Genomic DNA, 19661 nt, shown 5'->3' with positions numbered 1-19661 from the left:
GCGGCAAAGAGCTCCTTTTCTCCCGCCTCTCAGCTGATCGGCGGGTGGGCGGGGCTTCCACGGAGGCCTCCGTGTAGGCCGCAGTGAAGCCTGAGCTCGAGTAGGGCCCAAGCAAGCCAGGAAGGAGGAGGCAGCCAGAGTGTTCTCTGCAGCAGAAGATCCCTTGCTGCACTGCTTAACCCAGACCAGCATTTGCCAGGTAGAGTGTGAACTCCTTTTTGTGGTTACCTTTCCCGCCCCCCCCCCATATATAGGGATCTGCTTGCCATAGGGCTTGGATATGGGGGGGGGGGAGGGACTGAGAAGTCTCTGAATATTTATTTTGAAACAGCTTGGAAAATTTGCTGACTTAAAAAAAACTATCTAAAAAGTCCTATAAGTGGCTTGTTTCATGGCAGAAAATTGCAAAAACTTCTGGAACAGTATTTTATTAATTTTATTTATTCATTCATTCATTTATAAATGCACTTATGTTCAAGTTGTTTTGCAACCCAGAAGGTCTGAGTGAGAACTGTGAAGCATGTCTTGTGCTTTTATTTTATTTTATTTTTCTTGTGTGTGAACTGCTCCCCAATAACTTGCAGGGACTTCAGGGTCAATCTGGCCAACATGTGAATGCAGCACCTCCATTCCAGAGGAGATGTGTCTTAAAGGGCTTTAAAAGCCTCCTGTGAAAAACCTCCTGCAATCAAACTTGACTGAATTTGTTCAGAATTCTGGGAAAACAAACATAGGTTCACCCTGCATGGTTGAAAGTCTCCTTTGCTAATCTGCAGCGAGGGGCCCATTTTAATAATTCATCTTTCTAGTGTGTTCTAGGCATTAAAAGTAATACAAATGTATAGTACTCAATGTATATCACTATATATTGTGATGTGTGTGTGTGTGTATTCAGTGAAATGTATTTGCAGGCAGCATACTTATTTTGGAATATCAGACTTAAATCCTTGGGGGCCTGGGGTGTGCGGAGGCCCTGGACTTTGGGGGGGGGCCCATTTTAAAATCTTGTATCTGGGCCCACTCCAACCTTGCTACGCCCCTGGGGAGGGGGCTTGTTTAGACAACACAAATTGGATTAAAACACACACTTTGTTTAATTTCACAGCTCTTCTCCTATTCTTCTTTTGTTTCCTGTTTCTCCTTCTTTCCCATAATCAGGAGAAGAGTCAAACTTGGAAAATTAATTTCAAGGTACAAACTTTCAAACAGGAAGGCAAGAAGAAAGAGTAACTATTACAATAGAACTAAATTCTTAACAGGGGTATAGCTATAATTGAACGAAAGGGTTCAAAGAACATGAGACCCCAGCTCATGAGGGCCCTCCAGATCCATCCCTCCCTATTTTCTTCATTGTCTCCCTCACTCTGGGGGGCCACCCAAAAGAGGGATGAACACGGGCCCCCTCTCCCCTAGCTACGCCCCTGATTCTTAATTAAGGGTTCTTTCAGTACAACATTTTACCTTTGGCATGACCCTATTTTGCTCAGAAGCATAAATATGGAGAACTTTATATCAGCTAGTCATTCACAGGGATATTTGAGAAAACAAACATGGACAGCAGCCAACAGCAATCTAGTGTCCTGTTAATGGATCTTCCCTGAAAAATCTACGCGGATGGCTGATTTGACAAGTTCAAGAAGCATTACTTTGGATGAAAGTGTTACAGCAGAACTGGCCTCCCTGTGAACTTTAGCAGGTGACTTGCATATACAAAAGCTAGTTGGCCACATTGTACCCCCTGTTTTACAATCTGCCCCCTCCCAGAATCAATGTACCAGACACAGGATGGCCCTGCAAGAAATTTGGAGACATAACACTCTGAACCTTGAGGGTCCCCAATATTTCTTGGCAGTGCTGCTCTGGGACCTTTTGTGACAGAGGTGTTGCTACTAGGTACTCAAAAGATCTGGGGACAAGGCCCATAACCACCTCCCTTGATAATTAAACTCCAATCATGCCCCCCAAGAATAATTATGTCCGACTCCTCCCCAAAAGCAAAACAGAGGAGAAAATCACTGTATTGGGGCTAAAGCATCTGTTTTGTCCTCAGCAAAGTGCCTTGTAGGGAGGAGATGGAGGCAGGCCTGTAACCAGCCTCAAAATTTGAGGTGGGGGTGGATTACAGAAGTCGGGAGAGGCAGGTTATAAAATGTTCAGTGAAAATAGTCAGTGAGCCTGGGGAGGAAAGATAATTTTTTGGTGTGGCAGGTACACACCATGCCACCAACTGGCTACGGGCCTGGATGGAGGTGAGAAGCAACTGCTGCGGCTGGATCAGCAGCAGAGGCGACCACCCACCTCCAATTTGAGAAGCATATGGCTGATGAGATTCAGAGCTCTGAGCCATTCACTGGGAGCCCAAACTCCAAGGGCTCCCAGTGAAGCTCCTGCATCTTGATAAGTGGAAATGGAGAAACTCTTCTCAGTGTACAGAGGCAGTGAAAGGAAGCTTGTGCATCCCTGCTTCTTGACAAGAGCCCCATCCCAGATCTGCAACCAGTCACTCCCATACTTTATTCCTTTGATACATCAGGTGTGGCAATAACTTCTTCTCCGCCCGCCCTGCCCCCCCCCCCGAATATCATGGTGGCCCAAGCTAGCAATGAGGAATAGAATAAACCAACCACATGGCTCTGTGGTCGCCCGGAGTTGACACCGACCCGATGGCACAACATTACTTTATAGACTGAGACTGGGGAGTCTTTCCCATCTCTCAGGCCCTCTCTCTGGAAATGTCATCAATACACAGCTGATTAATGAGAAACAGGCACTGAGGAAGCAGAGCTAGGTTCACTCTGCATTTAGCAAGGCTATAGTTTGGATTATCGTGGCTTTCATTCAGAAGAGCAGATGAAGAGGGTTTGTTCACTAGTCGGTGCCCTTGCTTCAGAGTTTACCTAACATTGTTGACAGATTGACACATTCTTATTTATGTCTTCACCGCCCTTACCCACCCCCGCCCCACTCCATTCTGGGGATAATTGGTTCTTCATTGATACTGCCTTTATTTTTATTTATTTTTTATTTTAAAAAAAAAACCCTTTATGACAGCTAAGACATTGCTAAATAGGAGGATCATTAGTATGGGTATATGTTGTGGAGCTCCTTCAGGGACAGGGCTGGAAATAAGCAAAGTCATTAGTAGTTTATTTGCAACTGTGTATTTATGAAAAGCTCTGTGGAGAATGTGTCAACAGTCAGTGTGTAGCGGAGCAATTAACACAGTACTTTTGTAGGTTTGATTGTTAGCATGGGAGTAAACAGAAGCAGATGTGAAGTGCTTGAGCTGTTAGTATTCACAGGCTGTTCTGACATATGCAAATACAACTAATGCTTACAGAGCTTGCAACCCCTATTGTACCGTGACCTTACTTACCAAGCCCAGGGACAGAAGTGTTACATTTGCACCAGTTGCTTTTTAATTATTAACTACCAGATACAACCCTGGTGTTTTTAAACAATTACAGAGGGCAGGGTGGAAAGATCCCAAAGAGGAGTGGGCTGATTGTGGCATGCTTAGCACAGCTTGTTTTAGAAGCTGTCTTTTCACGGACATCACCTCCAAAGCAAAAACCAGACAACAGATGGGACAAAACAGGGATCCAAAGAGAAACTTAGGGGTACTGAAGGGCTTGCGCATGCCCAGCACAACTTCTGTGAGTTTCCAAAGCAGTTTAATGCTCAGGAGTTGCTCTTTGAGAAGCATAAATCTACAGTTATATTGTGTACACAGAAGCGGCTGCTACACTATTTTTTTGATCTGGCTCCATTGAATTCTGGCCAGTATTTTTAGTATAAGCTAGATCATAAACATAACATTGCCATTATGTTGTATCCACAACTGTTATAACTGTCTTCAGAGTCTTCAGAGATTCGCAACTGTCTTCAAAGTATGTCTCAGTGATGAATGCAGTTAAAAAGAAGCCCAATTCAGACTATAAGGTTTTTCACACAACTATTTTCAGCGGGGCTGTCGAGGGCTGGAGGGGAAGGCAGGACACAACTACCTTCCCCCACATGATCCTTGCCGCTATATAGGGAAACCTATATCAGATTGGAATTATCCAATCAGATACTGGGGAAAATATTGGGGCCACTATTAGAGTATTGAAGCACAAAATGGAAGCAGTTGGCAGAAATACAAAATGGAGTCCTCATTTGAAGCCCCGTGGCTAGAAAAAAAATTGCCATCTTCTGCCTTCTATTTGCCTGATAGACTCACTGTGCATTTATTTATTTAGCCCATTATTTGCTTGCAAATGTAAAAATCAAGTGGTAGATTTTTGGATGTTACATCATTTCTTCTGCGAATTTCTGAAGTGACATCACTTTTATTCCGTAATTCTCAGATGTGCATACAATTTTTAGATTACTTTAAAAAATGAATTAAAAATCACAGGATAGCCAGATTCACTTGAAATTAAATACACAGAGTCCTGCCATCCTCCATTCAAGTCTGCCAGATTTTATAGCTCTCTGCCTGGCCATGTTTTCTCACCGATCTTTTAAAATTTTCCCATAGACTTTTATGGGGATTTTAACTGATATTTTAATCAGATTTTCTATCAGAAATCCAATAATGATACCAACAATGAGACTTATAAGGGCCAAAAGACCTGATATTGATAACTCTCTGATCAAATCCAATACGATACAATACTTTCAGTCATGCAGAGGCCTGGTATTCATGAAGAAATAGAGCAGTAATATTATGAGTTTGGGGCTCTAATTAATATCATATGTTTTGCTAATTAAGCAACATAATAGAAAGGGATGTTATTCTAACCACTTTTTCTCGGTGTCAGATATTGTTCTCCTAATTGACACAAGTTTTGGGTGGTATAGAATTTTTTTTTTAAAATTGCTTTTCAACATGATGAGTCAGACCACACATGATAGTAGAAGCATCATTATAGCTTCCATCTTCTTTGGTTTAAACACTAGCAGACATTGGGAGTGGGGTATCAGAGTCCTGGTGTATGGAGAGCAGGTATTTAAGCCTTCCATCTTGGAACTAATAGCAGTTCTGGTGAGGGAAATTTTAACTAAGACTGTGGTGTGATGAGAACATCCCTGCTTTCAATACCTGCTCTGTGTGCCAGGTACCTGATCCTGATTAGACATCGCTCCCACATGACTCCTATTTCAGTGTAAACAAATAGGTTGGAATCTGAAATGATGCTTATAGCACTGTGCCTGGCTTGACCTGACATTTACAAACACAAAACAAAACCCCTAGCAACAGCCTCTCCTTCTGCACATGAATAGGCCTAAGAGCCATTGCTTAAACCCAGAATAGACATATGACATGTCCCATCTTTTCTTCTTTTAAGAAATATTTCTTGAACCAATAATTACAATGTCAATATGTTCCTGCCCACTACACAACAGTCATTCTGCAGACCTTTATAACTGATCCCCCAAGTGTAGACCACTTGCAATGCATTGTCTTATGGCTTGTGAGGTGCTTGACATCCCCCCCAAGCTTCTGTATTCCCAGAGAGGCAGTAAAAAGGGGTGATTGATCAACACCACCCTCCCCCAGTGAAGTACCCTTCTCCAGTGAGTTGTGTGGGCCTGTGTTTTGGTTTGGTTTGGTTTGGTTTGGTTTGACAAATAGGCGTATTGAAAAGAACATGTGATAGAACATGTCAATGCTCGCACTTCATGGGATTTACAAATAACTTTTCAGGACAATGTGAAAATACTTAAGGCATCACCAGTCTTTCACCTCAAACATTTTAGAGTGAAAGCAACAATTTGCAGGATGAAAAGTTTTACAAACCTGCCCCATTCTGCCCCTTTTGCAGAAATTTACCTCCAGTTGACAGCTCCTTCTTTCCCCAATCTGCATTCAGTACCAGGTTTGTTTATTTTATTTTTTGTTTGTTTTTTAAAGATCAGATAATCCCAAACAATCATTGTTCACATAGGCAGTATGATGACACCTCATTGTCACAAAACCAATCAGATTTGGCTCTATAAAAATGTCATGATCCAAATCATCGTGGGCACAGGAAGTTTTGCCCTCACTCTCAATAGGTTTCTTGATAATGCCTTATGACCAATCAGATTTGGCTATGTGATGGCACCATGATAAAAATAAGAATGCTCCCAGCCCTCATTCTGAGTAGGTATACAGTCCCCCCGGAATTTTGCAATTGAAAGGGGTATGTGTTTTATACAGGTGTGGAAAGTTTCTGGTAACACACATCATTTAAGGACTCAGGCCTACAATACTTCAATTTATCTAAAGGGAATAAGGCACAACTCTTATACCATTATAATTACCTTAGAACGTGGGTGGGGTGTTTGCTTTTCGATGGGGAGAGATGGTACTAGTGTCTTATTTCATTGCCCCTGCAGATCACACTATCTACCATCATAATAACCAAAACTGAAAGAAAGCCAGTTTGGATGGACATCCAGCAACTCATGTGTTGAAGGCAGGGACACAGTGAGAATGCTCCTGCCCTGACATCATGAAAGGACATCCTGCTGTGCTGTCAGGATGACTTCTAATCACATGAGAGAGGTGTTCATTCAAATCACACCACTACATGTCCTCCCATACCCGGTTTAAATGTTCTCTATGGAGGAAGTCTTCCGCACATTCAGTGCTGCCCCTTTTCAGAGAAATCCTGAATGCATAGCTGCTGGGGGTGGCCAGTTGGTACATAAGTGTTTGCAGCTTGGCTAGCTGGCATACTCCTGCTTCACATATTTGCTAAACATGGGAAGGGTGCATTTTGTCTGTACAGGGCTTAGGTCAATGGGATTTCACTCTGGGACTCAACTTCAGTAGGTGCTACATCTTACACTTTTTCATCAAAGTTGACAGGAGTTCCTGGATGTTCATACCTATAGGTGGTTTTCTGCCACCATCTGCTAGATTATTGCATAGCATTAAGATAAAGCTTTCTGGGTGGCAAATGCTTTGAACAACCCGGTGGAAAACAAAGAACTGTCAAACAGAAGGAACATTCATCTAGGAAATGCATTAGGAAAAGCATAATGTAATTTCAGCTATATCCAAAAACATATAAAATAGCATTCTAACTACTATGCTAAATGCCTCAATTTAACTAGAAAGCGGAGTACTAATTTTAAAACAATAGGGAATCCCAGTGACCTCTTTTATAGAATATTCTATTTTATATTATATAGAGAAAAAGCAGCCTATATGCCAGTCTGACATAAATTGACAGTCTGACATACAAGCAGGATGTGTCCAGTGGAGCTGGTCAGTAAATAACTTGACCTCTAATCAGATAAAATTGCTCCTTTATCAAGGGAAGAAATCCTTCAGAGGGTTGAATACATCTCAACCCCTCATGGGGCAAAATTATTTCCAGACTCTTTTGAAGTCCCCTCTAACAATGAACATTTACATACAGTTTAAAAACTAATGTTGTCCCAGGAAAGGGAAATTGCATTTTAAGAATCTTTCCATCATAATTATTGACTGAGATATTTTTGACAAGCAAGCAGAGATGGAGTTCAAAGGGGAGGCAGAAAATAGGTGGGAATCATTTCAATATGCATTCAGAAACAAAGGATACATAGTTTGGAAGACTCCCACTTCGACTCTAGATAAGTTTTACTAGCAAGATAGTTGCAAAGTTTAACACATAGTATGTGCATCTTTGCCATTAGATATGAAATAAGGTTGTTTGGTTTTTGTTTTTCGTTTATGACTGCATTCTCCATGGATATAGTCAAGCTCTGTGTAGGTTTCTAGGATGATAGATATGTAAAACAGATGAATTTACAATATTAAGTGTAATCTTAAAATGCTCCATTAATGAAATCATACCATAGAGAAATCTGGTCTCCAGACTCCTTTTCCTCTGCAACAATAATTTTAATGAAGGGAATAACATGAAAGTATATGTGCAACCCTACACGGAAATTAATTTGGTGTAAAAAGGCATTCTGAGTATCCTGGTGAAAAAGTCTCATCATAAACATTCGGTTCAGAGATTCCAGGAAAAACAAATATTCAATAACAAATTGAGCCTGTGAGCTCGATAATCTCCCAGAAGTAAAGGCAAACACCTGCTCAGAAAGATAAAACAGAATGTCAACTAACAACTGAGGAGATATCAAATCGGCTCCAAATGCAGCTATCAAGAGTTTTTTTTCCTAGAGCTGACAGTGTGGTGATTTGGTACCCCAGTGAGATCTCTCCCCCATATTGCTTAAGATAATTAATTATAATTATAAATACTTTATTGATATGGCTGCCCCATAACAAATTGTTCTCTGGGCAGCTCACAAACGAGTAAAACAAAATATACAATTAAAAACATTAAAAGAAGCAAAATTAAAAAGTACCAACAAATATGACTAAAAAGACAAAAGCATTTAAAATGTTTTAAGAGCATTTAAAAAGTCCAAAGGAGCATAATAATTATGCCAGGCAAGCCTCACCAGAGAAGCTATTCCATAAACTAGGTGACACCACTGAAAAGGTCCTCTCCCAAGTTGCCACCTGCCTCACCTCATCTACAGAGTCCTTGGAACAGGGCCTCTATAGATTATCTTAAGGTCCAGGTAGTGTTGAGAAAAAGAAAACCACACATAGTTGATAAGAAGTCTTCTTTCTTCTCTTTGTGTCTGGAATAAGTTGTCCTCAGATTGGCTGGACTGACAGCCTACTAGGGTGGGGGGTGACCAAGAGTCACTCACCCTCCACGTCCAACTTGGGGTAGCCCAGCAGGGGGAAGCTAGCCTTGAGGAAGACCAGCTGTTCCACCAAGCCAGTATCCAAACATTAGTGATGGGGTGTCACCACATCTCTCGCTCTGGAAGCTGGTGTTCATGGGAGGAGCTGTCCAACAACCATCACCAAGTCTGGCCAGACTTGGTGATGTCTTGCCCAAAACTAGCACAGCTCCATCTCAAGGTCTGCCACTGGCTCCTGAAGGTACTGCAGAACACACTGCCCAGCACTGTTGTAGGGTACGGTGGGCTATTCCCATACCCATGGCAAGGTGCCATTTTAATCACATGGTGGAACATGTGGAAAAGCACCCCCATTTGAACCACATGGTAGAACATAGGAATATAGGAAGCTGCCATACACTGAGTCAGACCATAGATCCATCTAGCTCAGTATTCTCTACACAGACTGGCAGTGGCTTCTCCAAGGTTGCAGGCAGGAATGTCTCTCAACCCTATCTTGGAGATGCCAGGGAGAGAACTTTGTCTCTTCTGCTCTTCCCAGAGTGGCTCCATCCCCTAAGGGGAATATCTTATAGTGCTCACACAGTGCTCCCATTCATATGCAACCAGGGCAGACCCTGCTTAGCTAAGGGGTGAAGTCATGCCTGCTACCACAAAACCAGGTCTCCTCCCCTATGCAACACATGGGTGAAAGTGCCAGCTGCGTTGGCGCTGCCAGGGACATCACACTGCTGGACTGTGAAGTGGTGGTGAGGCAGATTCTGGATGTTGACTGTGCACTCGAAGTTGGTGCTCCAGACCCTCCTCCTAGTTCAGAGCCATGCTCCTCTGCTCTGCCTGCCTAACCTCTTGAACCATGAGGGCCCTCCACCTGAGCAGCTCTCAAGGGGTGATGACATTGCCCTTCATATTTGGGTCACATAGGCATGCCAAAACATGTTCTGATGATTTACACAACTTGCTGCTGAGCCAATCCACCACTCCAGACCTCAACTGACCTGCCAGGACATGTGCTTTCCCAGCAGTCAGGGAGGTCTGTAGCTCACCCATCATCTTCTCCAGGAGAAGACCGGTGGGCAAAGTCTGGCTCAATGTTGCTGCCTTGGCACACAAGCTGTTCATGGCAAGAAGGAACAACTGGAGTGTAGAGACAAGCTCAGAAATGAGCTTCCAGTCCATGTTGGACAGGTCACACACTCCCAAGCTACACGTCCTCACCAGGGCATGGACTGCCAGGGCTGTCTCTTGCTCCTGCAGGTGCTGCAGCAAGAGAAAGGTGGAGTTCCACCGTGTCTCAACATCCCTAGGGATTATGTGTCCAGGTAGGCCAAGGTCACACTGCCTCTCCCAGAGCATCCACCTTCCCTTCTTGCTCTGGTGGACATAGGCTGCTATCTTCTGGCACTTCTCCACCAGACCAGCCCTGGTGGCAGCAGGGCCTCCATTGGGGAGGCCTCAGTGTTCCCTGGCCCTAGTCCCCTTGAGGCCAAGTGCATCAGTCATGACGACCTGGCGAGCTTCTCACAATGTTGGCCCCGTTGTTAGTGACCAGGAAGCCTCAGCAGAAGTTAAGCTGCCTAGACAGCCATTCCTCCACCTCGTGTCTCAACAGCTCATCCGCCGTGTGGTCTGTGTCATGCAGCTCCACATGCAACACAGCCCACCTGGGCTGAGCTGCATAGGAGGGACTGGCCATTGCACCAGCAGCAGATGATGTCTCCTCTCTCTCCTGGATCTACCAGTAAACCCTGAGGGACAGGAAAGCAGCCTGCATCCCACTACAACTCTGTAGTGAAGTGCAGGATGGTGTCAGGCCTTGCTGACTCCAGTAGCCCTGACAAAACCTCATTACACATCTGGTACAGAGAGGGTACCACCTGCCTACTGAAGGTGGTACATGAGGTGATCTGGTAATAAGAGGCAAGTAGCTGGAGGAGCCAGTATTCTCCACCATCTGGAATGGCTTGTTATCCAGAGCCATCATTTCTATAATTGCCCAGTTAACAAGATATGATTCTTTGTGACCAGACTGCTTGCCCAACAACTGTACCCACTGTGAAACTGGCAACATTGCCTGCTTGAGAGCAGAAGCAGGAGCCTTGCTACTACTAGTTGAGGGTATACCAGGTGGCCTAGCACTGCCAAAAGGAGCAAGGACCCCAGCTGATGCTGTTAGAGATGCCTCCACACTGACGACTTCCCAAGTTGCTTGGCATCCTTGCCCCCACAGGCAGCATGTGTAGGGTCACCTTGGCACTCCCTAAAGTGCTCCCACACCCTGCTGCTGCCAGTCCTGGACCATTTTGAGGGCGGTGGTGCTACCGGGACTGTTGGTTCCAGCTGGGGGCCACCACCACCAATCATCCAGGACTGAGAAAGTCAAGGAACAACAGAAATGACTTCCTCCTTCTCCCCCTCAGTCTCAGACTGGGCAGGGGTCACACTGAGAAGGAGGATTAGTGGGGAGGAGGATAAAGCAATTTGGTTGCTGGGCTAGCCAACTCCTCTGCTCCCACCAAGGGAAGAACTTCTTCCCTAACAGGGGAGGAGAAGCAGGTGGCACTGGATAGATGAGCCTGTACTCAACAACCTCCAGGGGGACAGTGGCAAGTAGTAGGCCCTCTTGTCACCCTCACCCCCAACCAGCATCACCTCTGCCTCTGCCTGCAACCCTGTTCCTAGCAATGTGCTGCATCCTCCTGGAGAACATCCTCCCCCCCCCCCCAGACTAGAGTCAGATCTGACATCTTCTTCTTTTTGCGTCTTTAGCTGGTGTCTGACCAGCAGGGAGCTCGGCCAATCAGGTATGCACTGGCATTCAATAGCCAGGGGTCCAACAAGAAGGCCCACCAGCAAGGGAGTCCAGTCATCCAGCACAAGAGAATCCATCAGCAAGGGGGTGCAGCAGAGAGGGATGTGCATGGAACCAGTTCATTGCTCCCTTTCTAGAGCACCAAACTGGTTCAGTCTGCCAGCATTTTAGCTGGTTCAGGAACAGGGAAGGCACTGTCTACCTGTCAGCCCCCACCCCTCCACTTTTACCAAACTCTCCAAAAAAGTGGGCATACTGGGCTGCAGCATTTCTGCTTGCAGCCCTGATCAGCATTGTCACACTCATGGCGAGGCGTGTGCTCATGTGTGACATGTGCGTTGCCCTTGAGCATGGTGATGCCGATCAATACTGCAAGCAGCAATGCTGCAGCCCAGTGCACCCAGCCAATGGGAGATTGTTGCCCTGACAACACTCAGATTTCAATGATAATAAACCTATCTATCTATCTATCTATCTATCTATCTATCTATCTAAACCACTTTGGGAACTTTTGTCAAAAAGCAGTATATAAATAGCCGTCATTCATTCATTCATTCATTCATTCAACTGGGAAAAAGGATATTGCTAGCCAATCTGAAAGCAGTGGCAGAAAACAAATCATCAAGGGATAACACTTGTAATCACCCAGAGAAAATGGTGGCTGCCATGTTGCTCGAACCTTCGAACCAGTTCAAACCAGTTCAGTTTGAACGGGGCTTGGTTCAGCTCGAACATGATCCAGCCACCTCTTTTTGAGGCTGTTCAGGTTCATGTTTGAACCAGTAAAAACCGGCCCAGTTCAAATTGCACCCGGTTTGAATTGAGCCAGCTCCACACACACCTATTGCAGTAATCTAAACGTGAGGTTAACAGAACATGAGTAACTGTGTATCTGTATCTCCACCCAGATACGGTTTCAGCTGGCATATCTGCCAAAGCTGATAAAACAATCCTGCTGTTCGGGTAACTTAATAGGTTATGGCAGTTATCAATTACTTTTCTCTTCCAGCATGGTTCTAGTCTCAGTAGTAAGACTAGGGTTCCTAGATGCCCATTTTATTCAATTTATTTAGTGATCTTTGGGGAGCAGGGTAAGGAGAGGCATAAGGACTATCTAAAGGGCCCCAGGAATATAACAGATGTCAATGGCTTTTTAACAAGTGCACACATGGAGGAGATTGAGTGAACAGGACTACAGTTTCCCTGTCTTCCAGAAACAGGGGCAAACATCATGAGGTACTAAGGTTCCAATGTAAGCTGGGCCATACCCATTTTTCCATTCCAACTGACAGTTTTGCTGGTGACCCAGTACCAGGAAAATGACCAAGTCAATCCAGCATGATCATGAGCCCCTTCTCAGTACAACCTGTCACTCTTCCTCCACATCCTTGGTTCTGACCACTGCAGCAGCATTGCACTGATGAAGGGGGATTGGGAATCAATTCACATCTTATGAAGTACACTCCTTTCCCAGTCATGAAATAACATATGACTGTGATCTTCTTTGCTTCCTTGCTTTAACTCACTAGCTTAGTCCAAATCCCTCTGGTTTGGACATTTCAAAGAATGAGCTGAATAGCGGTGTTCCCTCTAAGGCAGGCATCCCCAAACTGCGGCCCTCCAGATGTTGATGAACTACAATTCCCATCATCCCAGCCACAATACATTGTAGCTGGGGGTGATGGGAATTGTAGTTCAGCAACATCTGGAGGGCCGCAGTTTGAGAATGCCTGCTCTAAGGTGTGCACATGTGTGCACCCTCACATGTTTTTGATGTCCACTGAGTTAATTTTAGATCCCACTCAGGTTGAATAAGTAAGGCCACACTCTGAATGTATGTGACACACACTGCCTTGATACGGCTGCCCAGAATAAAATTCATTCTATGTACAGATGCAAAAATAATTAGAGGGAACACAGCTGAGTCAACAACCCCGGTCATTTCTCTCAACATCCACCACTCTATAAAATGATGGGAGGGAACTCTACTTACCATGCCCATCTTCTATGCCTCTCTCTAGGATTCTTCTCTGCATTTCCTAGGGGGTGCTTTAACTCTGGATTTCCTGCAACAAGCAGGGAATTGGTCTAGGTGGCCTACATGTTCTTCCCAAAATATTTTCCTTTTTTGATCCTCCCCACCAATCTTCTTGCCATGGACCCACTTCCCTGCTTCGGGCTCCATAGTGGTATTTGCCTATTTGGGAATTTTTTCTGCTGTGTGTCCCTGTCATCAGACTTCTGTTCAGCTAGTCTGTCCAACTTGTTCCTTGCCAGCTTGATTTCCTCAGTACAACCTGGGTTCCCAGATAGTCTTCCCTTCTCATGCCATGGCACATAACATATGAAACTGCCTTTAGGTGCTCCTCTTCTGCTGGTCTTAATTTCACATCTTTGCTTCAGATTTCAGGCTGTATCTAACTGACACATATCAATCCTAGTTTATAAGAGATAATTAGCTCTCTCAATTTTTTGCTGCACTCTTTCCTATTTTTGAAAAGTTCATTTTTAACAAGTCTAATGTGGGCTGCCGAATGCCCTAGCTACACACACTTCATCTGTGCGCTTGTCCCTTTAGATATCTAAAGGGTATCTTTAGATATCAGCTGAAAATATAAATAAAAAGGTCACAGCTAGTCAAAAGTAGTATGTCAAGGGCATTTGCTATAGATTGCCTGCTTCAAACGCAAAGTTCCCAAAGCAATCTGACACTAAGCATAAATAGCAACAACAGGGAGTCTCAGATTTCAAACTCATGATAGGGTTTACAGCAAAGAGTGGTTGGGATGCGACTACACTAGGCCAGCTGCATGGTGGCAATATAGAGAGCAATTGCCCTAGCTTCAGCTGGAACTTGAGGAGGGAGGACAAACCCATCATGGTAGAGTTATGATAGTATAAAATGCTCCAGCCATTCATACAACACTGAGTGTTGTCACTCTTTAGGCCAAACTAGACTTGATGCAGGAACCCTTTTTCTTTTTTCAAAAAAGTGTCAATAGAAAGGCACAATTTGGATCAGGGCCATGGTTCCATGGAAGGAGATTGGACCCTTTGTTGGGGTGCTTTGGGATTGTGCCATGGCACTAATTCCAAACTAACCCACCCCACTGCAAATGCAGCTGTTGGAAGCCGCAGGGGAAACTTATAGGCATATTTTGTTTCTGTATGTTTTCCACTACATGGTTACTAGAGCTTGAAGGGAGTGCAATTTAAGTTGGATAGTCAGTGCAAGGATATAGGGTGAAGCCCCCGCTCTCCCCATACCATGCCTCCAATCCAAATCAGGATTGCTTGCAGCTGCTCTTTGAAAAATGAAAATATGTGGGGAGTTCCAGTCACCGAACAAGCACATCACATCTAGTTTGGCATTTACAGCTAATGCAGATGTTACACTTAGGGCAGATATATGAGCAGATGTGATAACTGAGATAGATTGTTGTCACATATGTTCGTTATTCATGATACATCTTTGTTATGTGATGTTTGGTTGAGGAAGAACTTGTGGAAGACATCCTAAGGCCCACCCCCCTTTCTATGGCAGATACCGTATGGTGTATTGCATGTTGTATAGGAGGAAGTACTCTATCCTCTTCCAAAATAGTGCTGTTAAAAAATGCTCAGGATGACTCCTGTTCCAGAAGGACTTGCTGGCCAAGCCAGCATTAAAGCTGGCATCCATGCAGGGAATCTGGAGCTTGGGCAGCTCAGATGGGAGGCTGGAGTCCAGGCAGGAGCTGGAGTTCAAGCAGGGGATCAGAACATTGGACAGCTCCAAAGTGAGGCAGGAGAGAGATCTGGCTGGATGTTAGCACCAGAGCAGGCTCAGATGTTTGCTCCAGCAGATCAGGCGTTTACTGAGGGTTGATATAAGCTTATTGATATAGCCTATAGACCATATCAACCCTCTATCAACCCTATTACTGAGGGTTGATATAGGCTGATATTTGCCCAGGTGGGTGGCTTAGCCCTTTCATCAGTGCAATTGTCAAGGTCTTTAAGAAGAATGTTCCGCTTTTGCAAGCATTAGTGCTGGCAGCACCAAGGGTACTGTGACTCTTTGTAGAGTCCTCATGAGAGTGAGCTGGATGAGGGGGTTAGAGTGGCATCCTCTTAGTCATGGAGAGGGTTTTAGATCTGGCTGCTGAGGTTCCCCTTGTGGAATTGTCCAGTGTTTATGCTGAGAGAAATCTGCTACTTTACTTTGTCTCCTCCTCCAATTACAGCCAAATATAAATCAAATGAATGAATGAATGAATGAATGAATAAAATGCAACTACTGAGCCCCAAGCATACAATCTTATGCATTTAGAAAGCTGTAGTTATTGATGCAACCTACCTCCCACTAAAGTCTGAGGCAAAACTATTGTTGACTAACTCTTGGGCAACATTTCTCAGGATAAAGCGCTTCTTTTATCATGCCCTTTAAAAGCACTGAAGCTTTAAGTCAATTTTCTTCATAGTGCGTCTTTTCTGCCCTAATACAATGACTGACACCCTGACCATATTACTTGATAGAAGTCCAGTTGAAATTAACTAGTCTTTTCATGCATGTGGAACAAAACTAGGGGTACTATTATCAAAAATCCATGGATACTTTTGTCCAATTCCGGCAGGACTGCACAGCATATATGTGCTGAAAGTCTGCAAAGGACAGCAGGTTGTCCCAAGCGGATAAACAGTAATTTTATCTGGAAGCATTTTAACATTGGTGATCAGTCTTCACATTTCATGAGCAATGCTGGTCAACGAACCACATCTGCAGTTGTGGTTTAGGATTCTCAGGTGACATGACTGAAAGGTCAGTAAATACTAGCACATGAGATTGTTTGTCTTCTTGAAAATTGGAGAAACATCTTACAGACAGAGCAGCTGCTCTTCTCCACATTTTCTAGCATGTTGGTATTTCTCATCAGCTAAAGCTCCCATTTAGCTCATGCACCCAGTTGTTCTGTTATTTATTATTATTTATTTATGCATTGCATTTTTATACTGCCCCTCCCAATTTGGCCCAGGGCAGTTTACAAACAAAACAAAAACAGTCAAAATCAATAAACAACAAAAACAAAACTCCTAAAATTCCATAAAACAATCAGTTAAAAGACAATTTAAAAACCCTTAAAAACCCAGTACATTAAAAACCCCTTACAACAATTTAAAAATCCTGGAAGGCCAGGTGAAACAGATAAGTCTTAAGGGCTCTCCTGAAGGTCAATCAAGAGTTCAAATTATGGATTTCTGCAGGGAGCGCATTCCACAGCCCAAGAGCGGCTATAGAAAAGGTCCGCCTCTTAGTCACCACCAGACGGACTGGTGGTAACTGGAGACGGACCTCCTCAGATGACCTTAACGTGTGGTGGGGATCATGCAGAAGAAGGCGCTCTCTGAGGTAACCTGGATCTAAGCAGTTTAGGGCTTTAAAGGTAATAACCTGCACTTTGTATTTTGCCCGGAAACATATTGGCAGCCAGTGCAACTGTTTCAAAACAGGCGTAATATGGTCTCTTCAAGTTGCCCCGGAGACCAGTCTGGCTGCCGCATTTTGAACTAACTGAAGTTTCCAAACTACGTACAAAGGCAGCCCCACATAGAACTCATTGCCGTAGTCGAGCCTGGAGGTTACCAGCTGGTACACCACTGTTTTGAGGTCATCCTCTTCAAGGAATGGACACAGCTGTTGAATCAGCCAAAGCTGATAGAAAGCGCTCCTGGCCATGGCCTCCACCTGAGATACCACGGTGCGGCCTAGGTCCAATAGTACTCCCAAGCTGCATACCTGATCCTTCCGGGGGAGTGTAACCCCATCCAGCACAGGGAGATATTTCTCATCCCTCAGATTCTGAGCCCCTACAAGAGCACCTCCGTCTTGCTTGGATTCAGCTTCAATTTGTTATCCCTCATCCAGCCCATTACTACCTATAGGCAGGCATTTAGGGAATGAACAGTATTTCCTGATGATGCAGATGAAAAAGAGAAGTAGATTTAGGTGTCATCAGCATACTGATAACACCCAGTACCAAGACTCCTGATGACTTCACCCAGAGCTTTCATGTAGATATTAAAAAGCATTGGTGACTGTGCTGTTAGTGCTAGCTGCCTGTGCTCTTAGGTCCCTTCCAATAATGAGACCATATTTTAAAGCAGTTTTTTTTAAAAATTCTGCAGTTTGACTTCTTAACCTTTTATAATACAATGAATTGGATTGAATTGCATCCATAATTTTTCACTACATGAATGGAAGGAGCATCCTTTCACGGAAAGAGACCTGCATGTGTGGAAGGACCTCTTCCTCTATGGAAGGACCCATGCAGGGATAGCTCTAGGGTTTGGGATGCTCTAGGAAAAGTATGATTCTGGCACCCTCACTTCATTCAGTTAAAATTACAGCTGGCACTGGCTGAGTGGGGTGGATGGACATAAAGGAAATCAGATTATTTATTTACAAATCCATACAACCGCTGGTACCTAATGCCCAGTGTTGCTGCCCAGCAACATGGGAAGTCCATGCCTTCCACAAGCTTCAACCCTGCCACTCATGCATGTGGAACAGACATCTGAGGCACAGTCTTTTACTGGGTTAACCCCTCAAATGGCTGCTGCGCATGCACACCAGGCAGGTGAGCTGTGGCGGCAGGGTGCATACCAGGGATGGACTCTGCGAAAGAAGCTAGGGAGTGGAACAGGGTGGCAGTCAGTGGTGGTTTTATGGATTTTTAAAAGTATAACTTGCTTTCCTCTCTGCTTCCCCTGCACCAGCTACAATGAACAGGGTGGCTATTCTGTAGGGATGGGGCAGAGGTGGAGGCACCTGCCCCCACCCCACATATCTCCAAGAATTGCTGCCCTAGATCTGCCTAGTGGATGGGTCAGCCCTGGACCCCTTCCTTTCATGGAGTAGACACTCTGGATGCAATCCATTGCCATCACATAATGACCTACATTCTGCACAGTGAGCCACCAATCCAAGGGAGAGGTGTGCCTGCTGCTTCTTTGTCACTGCACACCCTGCCTGCACCGTTACCAAAGGCAGAGAAGCTCTGTGCCTGAAAAGGAGTGTGCCAATATGCTTGTGGCTATACTCCCATCATTCCCAAAGAGAAGGGAATACCATCACCACTGCAATGACACACTCCCTAGTGTGTCATTGCTCAGAGCCTTCCTGCGTTTGGTAGCAATTTGGGCGGAACACTGTTTTCGTACAGTGATGCAGAAGCAATGAGCACACCTCTCCCTTGGATCAGCAGCTCACTGCTCACAATTTAGGTCATTCTATGTTGATGTCCCAGCTTCAAAAATGGAACATTTACATGTTTAAAATGAAGATCATTCTAACAAGAGCTCTGTTAAACCTGGCACACTAATGGCCAAGTTGGAGGCCTCTGGTGTCCCATTTTTATATGTTTGCTTGCTGTTTGATGTATTTTTATCCTGCCTTTTAAGACAATGTCCTTACACGGCAGTTAACTTAAAACCAACACACACCTTAGAAATATCATAGCAATTTAATGACAATAAAAACATGCCCACTACTTCTCTGTCTATTCTGCTCTGTTGCATTTGCCTAAATAGTCCCCTTTCATTGAAATGAACATAGCGCCCTGCCCATGCAGAGCCTCACACAAACTTTAGAGTGCACCTTTGAACTGAAGGGCAGGGTTGCCACTGAATTTCCATGCATCCACAGGTCTGTTGTATGAAGCCTACCCTGAGAATGCTTACAAAACACAAACTGAAGATGCACTGCTGAAGGTCTTTAACCCTGCCAAGAAGTCACTCTGAGAAAGAAGGAGTTATATGTCTGTAAAGCCACCTAATGGCGCAGTGGGGAAATGCTTGACTAACAAGCAGAAGGTTGCTGGTTCAGATCCCCACTGGTACTATATCGGGCAGCAGCAATATAGGAAGATGCTGAAAGGCATCATCTCATACTGCATGGAAGGAGGCAAGGGTAAACCACTCCTGTATTCTACCAAAGACAACCACATGGCTCTATGGGTGCCAAGAGTCAAAATCGACTTGACAGCACACTTTACCTTTACTTTATACATCTGTAAGAACTTAATAAAAATTTAATAAAACAAAAAAGATTGAGGAGGGAGGCAAGTGCAAGAATAGATATGTTGGCTTATATTTAAAGTGCCCCTAGCATGAGCAATAGGCA

General features: G+C 44.4%; 1 long non-coding RNA gene across 2 annotated transcripts in view; it reads left to right on the top strand.

Moving 5' to 3' along the window:
* LOC128326794 (uncharacterized) overlaps nt 1–19661 on the top strand; it is a 34464-nt gene continuing 14803 nt past the window's right edge. Inside the window, exons 1-3 of one of the 2 annotated variants that reach the window (XR_008308275.1) lie at nt 1–199; nt 1159–1696; nt 5811–5864. This is a non-coding gene — a long non-coding RNA (uncharacterized LOC128326794). The remainder of the gene's footprint in view (nt 200–1158; nt 1697–5810; nt 5865–19661) is intronic. The other variant, XR_008308276.1, reaches the window with a different exon arrangement.

Source organism: Hemicordylus capensis, chromosome 5 (assembly GCF_027244095.1).
Source record: "Hemicordylus capensis ecotype Gifberg chromosome 5, rHemCap1.1.pri, whole genome shotgun sequence".
NCBI lineage: Eukaryota > Metazoa > Chordata > Lepidosauria > Squamata > Cordylidae > Hemicordylus > Hemicordylus capensis.
Note: the sequence above shows the minus strand (reverse complement) of the source record. Positions and strands in the feature narration are given on the sequence as shown.